The 7,225-nt window shown below is 50.0% G+C and overlaps 1 protein-coding gene across 1 annotated transcript in view; it reads left to right on the top strand.

Moving 5' to 3' along the window:
• Positions 1-7,225, top strand: part of RPH3A (rabphilin 3A) — a 116,579-nt gene that overhangs the window by 30,311 nt on the left and 79,043 nt on the right. The gene's annotated exons all lie outside the window — the stretch shown is intronic.

Here is a 7,225-nt window from a genome sequence, read left to right as displayed (position 1 = left end):
TTACTTAGGGAGGTGGTGGAATCTCCTTTCTTAGAGGTTTTTAAGGTCAGGCTTGACAAAGCCCTGGCTGGGATGATTTAGTTGGGGATTGGTCCTGCTTTGAGCAGGGGGTTGGACTAGATGATCTCCTGAGGTCCCTTTCAACCCTGATATTCTATGATTCTAAGCCTGGATATGTCTCTGAAAGAGATGCTGCATCTCACACAGAAGCAATGGTTTGGATGCAGAAATAACTGAGTGGAGTTCTCTGGGCTGCGTTATCCAGGAGCTCGGGCTAGATGATCATAATGGTCACTCGTGGCCTTGGAATCGGTGACCTGGGGACTTGAGTCAAAGTGGATTGGGTCTGATTCATTCATGTCATTAAAGGAAAATCCTTCTGAAAAGACCCGGATGTGTTGGAGATCGTGAATGACTCTGCTCTGGTTATAGACTAGAAATAAATCACAAAAACTTGACTTGGAAACCTTTGCTCCGAGCTCTGGCTCTGGCAACCCGCTGCGGTAATGCTGCTTAGCTTTGCTGCCCTCTTCCAGGGAGGCTGAAATCTGCGCTGTAAATGTTAAGGTTCCATGCACAGGAGTGGCTGCTTTGGGTTATTTGGCTATAGGCACAGACTGGGGTGAACTTCTGTGTACTTGGATACAATCTAAAAAATTTCCTTTCACATCGATTTGTTTGTCCTAATTGTATATTTGTGTATCTTTGGCGGGCATTGAATCTAATCAGTTCTCCATGCAGATTTCAAGGGAGGGGGCTTTTGGAATGAGGTGGCTTTTTATTAAGTGTAATTGTTCTCGCCCCTTGGATTGGGCTGTGAACGCTAACATGGCTGCGGTACAAAGGTTGGTACTCATTTGAGGGGAGGCTTTTAGATAGACTTTGCTCTACATCCTACCTGAAACTGTTGCTCTTCATTGGTAAGCAAATGCTGTGCTGCACCCCAGAGATAGTTGCAGTTCTGTGGTGGGTGGGATGAACAATCCAGGTGGATAGCTTATATCAGGCTTTTATTTTTGGTTTGTTCTCCTTTGAGTTGGGCTGTGCTATCTAATGATCATTGTTGTGAAAAATGCTGGGTAATATTCCTGTATTCTCCATAACCCCTGTTATCTCTTTCATGGGCCTGACTTGAGCCCTAAATCAAAGCAAACCAAAGTTCAGTCTTGGCTTTCCAACCCCCAAGTGAGGTTTGGTTGGATCTGAGGTTTGGATTCTGCACATCATAAAAGTGTAGTGTTTGGAACCTGGGTTTCAGCTCAGACCCTTATCTAACTTCTACTCTGTCTGGGACATCCTGGTGGTTCAGGCCTGGGGCTTGCTGTACTGCGGGAGGGGATGTGGTGGTGGTACTCACAGGCTTATGGCACTCAGGAGACTGATGAGGAAGGCTAGAGCCGATTGATTAATGCACTGAGAACTGTAGTTAAATTAAGGATGTGGGCTTAATGGGCCAGACAAAGTGGATTATTGTTCTTGGCTCTACGAAGTTAGGGGGAAGTTTGTGTGTTGGTGGCATAGAAGAATCAGGGCTGTCCGGCATGCTGCTAGCTAACGGAGGCCATGTGGCAATGGATGCAGCTGGGGTTTGCTGAGCATGAGCATGCGCAGGGTGATGCTGTGAGCACAAAGACCGGGAGGTGCTGGGAGCAGATGTAGAAAAGTAGACAGTCGCCAAGCGATGCTCTTTGCCGTGTTCCTCCTCCGCACTCAGTACTTTGAGCTTCCCACCACGAGACTCCAGGGCAATGTTTTGCTCTTGGAAATGATCATTCATGGTGGTGGTGAGTATTGTGTTATTTGCAGTGCAGTAGAGAGGCCCCAGTGGAGACCGGGGGCCCTGTTGTGCTGGGGGTTGCATAGACATGTGGCAAGAGAGAGTCTCTGTCCTGAAGAACTTACTGCCTAGATGGACAAAAGGTGGGAGGGGAAACTGAGCTGCAGAGAGGTGAAGTGACTTGCCTGACGTCTCCTGGCGGAGCTGAAATAGAAGCCAGATAGTCTGACTTTCCTAGCCAGTGTCTTACCCGCTAGGCTACACTACCTCACTGCTGTGCTGGGTCTAGTTTAGCTGGTAAAACGTTTCGGGTGCTGGTTCAGCTCTGCACACAAGTGATGCCAGGTGAACAATCAAGAACTGTAGTGGCCGTTTACTTGGTACAGACAGATGTTCTACATCGCTCTTGACAGTACGTTTGTTCTAGCAGCTCATTGCATGATTTACTCTTTTTTATGTGGGTTTTTTCACTGGGCCTTAATAAATACCTATAGTCTGCTAGCTGAGGGGTGTGCTGCAGGCCTGGTCCACTGCACCCCCCCCCCCCGGCTCATCTCTGCCCCCACCTCAGAGCCCTCAACTCTGAGCCCCCTCCCACACTCTGAGCCCCTCACCCCAGAGCCTTCACTCCCCGCACCTGAACTCTCTGCCTCATCCTGAGCCCCCTCCAGCACCCCAAACCCCTCATTCCTGGCTCCACCCCAGAGCCCTCATCCTCCCACACCCCAACTCTCAGCCCTCACACCCCAAAACTCTGCCCCAGCTCTGGCCCTCTTCAGCACCCCAAGGCCCTCATCCCCCCCACACCCCAACTCTCTGCCCCAGCCCTGAGCCCCCTCGCACACTCTGAATCCCTTGGCCCCACCCCCACCACACATCACCTCCATGTTGGTGCACATAGCAAAATTCATTCCGCACATGGGTGTAAAAAATGAGAGGGAACGTTGGTCCTCGGTGTTCGTTCACCTTGTAAGGCTAGATGTGGAGATGTTGTTGTGTGGGCATCAAACTGGAGATTGCATGTCCAGTCCCTGCTGAGCAGCAGCATTGGCAGTGGCTTCATGCTGTTCCTTTAAGTGCTGTCTAAGATCTCTGGTATGGCAACCTGGGCAAATTTATATGGACACGCCCAGCTCGTTTAGAACGTTAAATGATTTTTAACAGTTGAGCAATTTAGCCACAACCGGCCGGAGAGATGTAACGTGCGGGAGGGGAATGTTGGGAGGAGTTAGACTTATTTGTGCGGCTGTGAGTCAAGCAGCAATTGCTAAATGGCTGCAGCCATGTTGGGATCTCTTCTGGAACCTGCAGCAAGCAAGCAGACACCGTTTCCCACAGGGGCTCGTGAAACAGACGCAAAACAACATCTTGTACTCATGGCACATCTTTGGGGTTGGCAGCCAGATCTCTTTGAAGTGCTGGTGGTTGACACACTTCAGCCAGTCCCCCCACTGGTTGCTGATTCTTTGGCCAGAAGGTTCATTTCCTGCTTGTCCTGTCCCTAAAGGGAACGCGGGGTCTCCTGGGATCTCCTGGTCCCAAAGAGCTGTTGATTCTAGTCTAGCTGTGTGGTTGTTTCCCCACCATTTTAAACCTTGCTTCGCACCGTGGTGTAAGAGCAACGGGGGCATATCAGGGCAGGGGCGGTGCAACCATTTAGGCGAACTAGGCGGTTGCCTAGGGCGCCAAGATTTGGGGGCGCCAAAAAGTGGCGCCCCCCCCCAACTTTTTTAAATGGTTGCAGCCCCTGCTGCTGGAGGGGCTTGAACTGCCAGCAGCACAGCTGCCTGCATGCCGGCAGCCCAAGGTGCCCTGGGTCCAGGGCACCGCCGTCGAGCGCGTCCCTGAGGTCAGGGAGCTGCCGCCTGCAGCCGAGCCCAGGGCGCCCACCGCGCCCCCGGGGTCAGGGACCGCCGCAGCACGGTGCGAGCTCCAGGCCGCCCCCCGCCCCCCGGGGTCAGGGAGCCGCCGCCACCTGAGCCCGGCAGCCCAGGCGCCCTCAGCAGCTCCCGGGAGTCAGGGAGCCGCTGCGCAGAACCCAGGCGCGCCGCCCTACGCCCTCTTAGGTAGTGCAGTCAGGCCGACCGTGGTCAGCCCCGGTCCTCTCAGTCAGGGACAGGCGCCGCGCGGCGATGGCAGCGAATGTCCCGGTTGCCATAGGCGCTCAGAAACCCTAGCGCCGGGTCCTGTATCAGGGCCTTCCAGAAGCATGGAAGCGGTATGGAAGGCTCTTTGCCACTGGTGTAAAGTGAGAAACTTGCCTCTCTGCAGCTATTGTGTACAGCTGGCATGAAGTTTGTGACCAGGAGCACGAAGAATCCAGCTTTCGGGACACATTCTGATCTCCGCGAGCTTCCTAACAGCTGCCCAACAATTTGGCGTTGCATAGGTCTTAAAGGAAGCAAAGCCTTTGCGCCCAGCAACAACAATTCAGGGGAGAATCTCACCCTTCATGGAAACTCCACTGTAAGCAATGGAGTCATTAGCCAGCAGAAGACTTAGCCTACCCACAGTCACCATAGAGAGTGTGAGGAAGGGCAATCCAGGAGGCTACTAAAGCATATTAGAGTATGGCATGAATTGCAATGGCTGAAATTGACAAATCCATGGCAGGGCATATTTCCTCTTGTTGAGAGGGAGGAACAGAGGGATCCCTTTAGAGCCATGGGAGGGGAATGCCTTTGTCTCTTTTCAAAGGTGCCTTTGCACCTGCTTTGCTGGAAGAAGGAACTGGCCGGTGCCTAGAACAATAGGTGATGCAGGGGTAAAATGGATGTGAAGCATTCTGTTGATGCACAAAGAATGAGACGGGTTCACGTTCGGCAGGGGGCAGTTTCCTAGGTGAGGAATGAGCTTTGAAGAGATTAATCTGAAGGCCAGGCTGTGCACCCAGCCCCCTCTCCCTCTTACACTGACTTGGGCTCTGCAGAAGAGTCTCTTTTCTGCTGCAGTCAGGAAAAGGCCATTCAAATGCAAGAGCTGGAAGCTATGCAGGCATCAGCTACTATATGATGAACACAGTCAAGGAAACTGTGATCCTAGCAGATCACCCTATGACAGCAGCACCAGCAGCTCTATCAGCCAGCCCTGAAGGGAAGAGAGGCAGGAAAGGAAAAAAAGGTCAGATGTGAAATGTCTGGAATCGTAAAATTTTGGGGGGATTCATGTTCTCAGGGTTGAGATTTGGGGGCCTGTATTCCTGTTGACTGGGGAGAGTTTTTAATGAAAAAGAAGAATTCATATCTGTCTGGAGTCTTGTGGTCTCACTAAAACTGCAGCAAAATGAACACTTTTGGAGATGTCTCTCTGATTTTATTTCCCAAACTACTGACTTTAAGGGAAATCTAACTTCTCTCCTGGTAAGTAGGTAAGAGTCTAGTGCAGCTGTTAACTCCAGTGACCCTTATTCTCAAACTGTGTTGCTATTGTCTTTTGATGACTGTGTGGAAAAACACAGCACCAAACTTTCACCTGTGGTGGTGGTGGTAAATATTTGTCATGTTAGCAGATGCAGGTCCCAATTGGGATTGATGCCCTGTTGTGTTAGATGCTATATGACACAGAAAGAGACAATCCTTGTTTTCATATCTGTGTATCTATCTAATCCATTATGCACCAATCACCTTGATATCGAGATGCCCTATATTCTCCATAGGGCAGATGGAGTGTCCTTTTAACTCTTTTTAGCTGATTGGTTGTGACAAAGGAATAGTATTAAGAATTGCAATTAATGTCCTTTCACTGGAGCTGCTGCTGCTGTGACCTCTTTTTAGAAAACTGTAATTGCTTGAGGAAAGGTGGGTTGATGCCTTCACACTGCTGTTCTCTGGAAATCTGACAGCTCCCTGATTAACAGCTGAGAGGAAAGAGGCCCTAAATATCCTCTCTCTCCTACTCCGATGTGCCCATTGTTCTGTAGTTCCTTAATATTATCTCCCTAGTTGCTTGCATGTATCAAACCAAACAGAAGAAATCATCTGTATAGGGAGAACCTGCTGAGTTGAATTCTCACCCATGCCAGCAAACTAAGACTGGTGGTGTTCTGACTATTATATTTTTGTGTGGTATGTTTAAAAAAAAAAAAAGCCCCTCGGTTGGCATTATCCCCTGAAGAGTCAGAATGAACTGACAAATTCTGGGATGATTTATTCAGTGGTGGTTGATCCCTGCAGCTTAGTAGCAGTTGAGATTTCTCCAGCCATGTTTACTTGTGTTGTTATTTTAGGACAGAGTTGGGCTTTATGTGCACACACAAAACATATTTGGATATTTGCAGGATTTCCTAAATGTGTTTGGTGTCGCACTGTCTACCTGCATACTTTGTACCTGTCCTTTACTTGCTTTATGGAGCATCAGTCAGTATTCAAACAGGGCAAGTGTAGATTCTAGCATTTTTATTTTTATCCTTCATGGGCCGGATTTTCTTGTGCAGCTGAAATAAGAAGAAAGATTTGGTTTTCCCATGGTCCATTCCAGAGGAGTGGAAATACCGCGAACAGACCAGCTTTTATGTTATGCCAGTTCTATAGTTTGCTCCAAAAAGGGAAAAAGGAGTCCTATAGAAATCATGAACAAAAATGCCAAGTTCTCTCTTGTATGCAGTGTTGTGGTAGCTGTGTCAGTCCTAGGATATTAGAGAGACCAAGTTTTTTATGTTCTTGTGCACCAGAGTACAAGTCACTACCATTTGGGTCACCTCTGTGCTTCCTGCCACTGCTTCTGTTTGCTTGCACTTTTTTTGTGCATTTGCCATATCCCATGCTTGGTCTCCGGCCCCACTGGGCCTGGTGCTGTTTGATATTTCAATACTTCCTGTGATGAACTAGGAATGTTCTTAATGTTTGCTCTGAATACTGTGGTGGTGCCTCAGTGTCCCCTATGCAGTTCTTAATATCTAGGTGGTGGAAGAATAAGGGTGTGTGTTTGCTGCAGAGGAAGGGGCCAGTGCACCTAAATGCCTGGCACTCTGTCTCCTAGCAACTGATGGCCTGGGCCCCTCCCCTGCAAAGGTGCCAACTGAAGGTGTTGGAGACAAAGAGATCGGGTGACCTCCTGCCGGGAAAGGGGCTGAGCAGAGAGGAGGGGCTGGAGGGGGTGGTTAGATCTGCCAGCTGCCTGGGGACGTAGGAGTGAAGTGCAGACTCTGGGGTTCTGGCTCACTGCCCCCAAATGGAACCCGGCGCGAGGGGTCTGGTTCGCTGTATAATCAAAAGCCTGTTTAGACCCCTGTTAACTGTCATCGTATAAACTCGTTTTACTGGCTGGCTAAAAGATCACGTCTGACTGCAAAGTGGGGGTGCAGGACCCTGTGGCTTCCCCAGGACTGGCCGCCTGGGTGGGCTCGGCTGTGGAAGCGCACGGAGGGGCAGAGGATGTGAATGCTCCAAGGAGAGACGCCAGGAGTGAAGACGTGAGCTTTCTTGCCCTGAACAAGTCTGCTCCAAGGGA

The sequence above is a fragment of the Chelonoidis abingdonii genome, chromosome 22 (genome assembly GCF_003597395.2).
Source record: "Chelonoidis abingdonii isolate Lonesome George chromosome 22, CheloAbing_2.0, whole genome shotgun sequence".
Taxonomy (NCBI): Eukaryota; Metazoa; Chordata; order Testudines; family Testudinidae; genus Chelonoidis; species Chelonoidis abingdonii.
Note: the sequence above shows the minus strand (reverse complement) of the source record. Positions and strands in the feature narration are given on the sequence as shown.